Here is a 3,715-nt window from a genome sequence, read left to right on the forward strand (position 1 = left end):
GCTTTTGAGTTGTGGTGCTGGCGAAGAATGCTGAAAGTACCATGGACTGCTAAAAGAACTAACAAGTATGTCCTGGAAGAAGTGCAGCCACAATGCTCCTTGGAAGTGAGAATGGCCAGACTTCATCTCACCTACTTGGGTTATGTTGTCAGAAGGACCATTCTCTGGAGAAGGATGTCATGCTTGGTTAAGTGGAGGATCAACGAAAGAGGGGAAGGCCTTCAATGAGATGGATTGACATGGTGCCTGCAGCGATGCGCTCGGGTACAGTAGGGACTGTGAGGCTGGCACAGGACCAGGCAGTGTTTCGTTCTGTTGTACATGAGGTCACTATTAGTCGGAGATGACTCGATGGCACATAACTACAACAACAACATATGGTACTTTACTGAAGAGAGAGAGAATCTGTTTGTGTGTATGTGTGTGGGTGTACAGTACTGTAAAACAATATTAAAGAAACAGTTCTTAAAACAGTTTAGATATAAAAAAGATCATGATAAAAGATTAACACTTGTTCTTGTTCCATTTATGTGTTGCATTCTGGAAGGGGCATTCATGAGGTAGCAGTATGATAACATTCATGATTGGATGATGCAGGAGAAGATGAAGGACAGATGGCTACTGTTGAAGATGATGGGCCTGGTGTTGGAAAGGATGGATCTAGTGTGGGAAAGTTAGGGTTTGATTCAGCTGCTGGAGGGGGGTGGGAATTTACTACTGGAGTCAATTTCTTGAAGTAGGTATCAAGGGAGGCTTGTACAGAGCTTTTCTTTTCCTCATCATGAATACCCTTGTAACTGAAGCCCTCAGTAACTGTATGGTAAACTGTGGTGAACCTCTCTGTGTTAGGATCTTGCTCCTCTCACTTTACTATCCCTGATTGAATGAGACAAAAGCCTTCAGCTAACTCTTTCATCAAAAACGTTTTTGATTCTGGGGTTTTTATGTCCCAGTCTTCTTCAATTATGTTTGTTTTCCTTTTCTTTTTTCTTTTCTTTATTTATTTTTTGCATTTTAACTATTTTCTTTTTTTATTTTAAGAGCTTGTTTTACATTCAACATTACGTGTTCATTGAGTTTCACTCCCCATTTACCATGTCCAACCCTAACCCGGTCTCCTCCCCTCCCTACCCTTTAACCCTCCCCTTGTGCTCCTCATATTTATGCACTCCTGTTTGTCCTGCATTTCCTCATTTTGAGTGTTGGTCCTGTGGTGCCCTGTGGGCTATTGCTTTAAGGGAAGTATTACCATAGAGTATGTGGGTATGTCATTTTGGGTTGAGTGGTCTGCGTGTACGTCTTGTAAACTATTTGGCTGAGAACCAGCCCCTGGGGTTGCATTTTATTCCAGGCACAGAATGTATTCCAGGCCATAGTGTTGGGGGTCTCACCACATTTCATCTGACCAGTAATTCTGGTCATTATTGAGTTTTTGGATTTTGTTCCACATTTTCCCTCCCACTCCATCCAAGATCTCCAGATTTGATCTTTTCCTGAGCTGGGCACCATCTAGTTCTTCTGGTCTCGAGGGCCATCATGTCCTAGGGCTGATTGCTTGCAAATGGCCTTGTTGTTTTGTTGTTGTTGTTGTTTTGTACTCTTCTTCACTTCCAATGCTAGGAGACTGTTAACTGCATCTTAGATGGCTGCTTGAAAGCTTTTAAGACCCCAGTCACTACTCACCAATGTGAGATGTGGAACAAAGCTTTTATGTATTTTGTTGTGCCAATTGAGTCTGGTGCCCCCCAACACTATGGTCCTAAGACAGTAGATCTATTGGATCTCTCTCCCATAGTGTCTGGTTGTCTGTGAGAGATTACTCTGTGTCTGTCTTCTATTGTTTCTGTAAAGATTGCAGGTATTCTGTACCACTGGTGTCTGCAAGATTAGCCTCAGCTGAATCTATCCTTGGTCTAGGGTATACTTCTGTTTACTGTCTCCCTCTGATTGTCTCGGGTGTTTATATGTTATCTGTAGCCTGGTGTTTGGCATTAATGGCAATGCAGTATTGTGGACACATTGGTTGGTATTAACATCTGTCATCTATCTCTTATGTGCACAATTTGGTATCCTCCCATTTCCTAATGTTATCATGGTGGTCACAGATCCTTTCTGTATATCCTTCCCTCTACCTGTATCAGTGTGTGGACCCCAACTAGTCCAAAATTAATCTCTCCCCTTCCCTCCCCATCCTGGTAACCTACAAAGTGAGTTTCCTTTCCCAAGCAAACCCTTCTTTGTCTTTTTACAGTAATGAATGGGCTCATACAGTACTAGTCTTTCTGTGATTGACTTATTTCACTCAGCATAATGTCCTCCAGGTTCATCCACATTGCGAGATGATTCATGTATCCCTCATTGTTCTTTAATGTAGCACTGTATTCTATTGTGTGCATGTACCATAATTTGGTTATCCACTCATCCATTGATGGGCATTTAGGTTGTTCCCATCTCTTTGCTATAGTGAATAGTGCTGTGATGAACATAGGTGTACATATGTCTGTCCGTGGGGTATCTCTCACCTCTTTAGGATATATTCCTAGTAGTGGAATTGCTGGGTCAAATGGTACTTCTATTTTCAGTTTTTTAAGGAAATGCCATACTGTTAGCCACAATGGTTGTACCATTTTACAATCCCACCAGCAGTGCACAAGAGTTCCAATCTCTCTGCACCCTCACCAGCATTTGTTATTTTCTGACCTGTTGAACTTTGCTATTATTGCTGGGGTGAGATGATATCTCATTGTTGTTTTGATTTGCATCTCTCTAATGATTAATGATCACGAGCAATTTCTCATGTGTTTGTTGGCTGCCTGTATATCTTCTTTGGTGAAGTGTCTGTTCAAGTCTTTTGCCCATTTGTGAATTGGATTATTTGTCTTTTTGGCGTTGAGGTGTTGAAGTTTTCCATATATTTTGGAGATAAGTCCTTTGTCAGATATGTCATAGGCAAATTTTTCTCCCCATCTGTAGGTTCTTTTTTACCCTTTTGATGAAGTCCTATGATGCACATAAGAATTTAATTTTTAAAAGGTCCAAGTCATCTAGCTTCTCTTCTATCTCCTGCACTTTCTGGCTTATGCTTGATAGCCTATTTATGCCATAAATTAGGGCTCCCATATTTGCCCCTATTTTATCTTTGATGAATTTTATATTTTGGGTTTTACATTTATGTCTTTGATCCAGCTTGAGTTTGTTTTTGTGTATAGGGTGAGGTTTGTCCTGCTGTGGTGACATGTTGCTGTGAGTCTTGAGGCTGTGGTGTTTCAAGCCCAGTGGGGTGTCAGCCCAGCATGCAAATTGAGGCAGACCAGGAAGAAGGAGGAGGCCATCCACTTCTCAAAGAATTGGCCAGGAAAAACCTTATGAATAGCAGATAAATACTGTCTGATACATTACTGTGCAACTTTATGAACAGTCTGGAAACATTGTCCAATACAGAGGAGGAAAATGAGTCACTTAGCTTAGAAAGCTCTCAAAATAGGACTGGGCAAGAGCTGCATTACTCTGAGTAAAATCAGCCTTACTCATATGGAAAAGGTAGAGCTTTTGAGACCTCCATTTGCTGATGTGGCACCACACAAATTGAGGAGAAACAGCGGCAAACATCCATTAATAATTGGAACATATGAAGTATGAATCTAGGAAAATTGGAAGTTGTCAAAAATGAAATGGAACGCATAAAGATTGATATCCTAGGCATTAGTGAGCTGAA

The sequence above is a fragment of the Orycteropus afer genome, unplaced genomic scaffold, assembly GCF_000298275.1.
Source record: "Orycteropus afer afer isolate SDZICR_OR568_19922 unplaced genomic scaffold, OryAfe1.0 scaffold00538, whole genome shotgun sequence".
In the NCBI taxonomy this organism is placed as follows: domain Eukaryota; kingdom Metazoa; phylum Chordata; class Mammalia; order Tubulidentata; family Orycteropodidae; genus Orycteropus; species Orycteropus afer.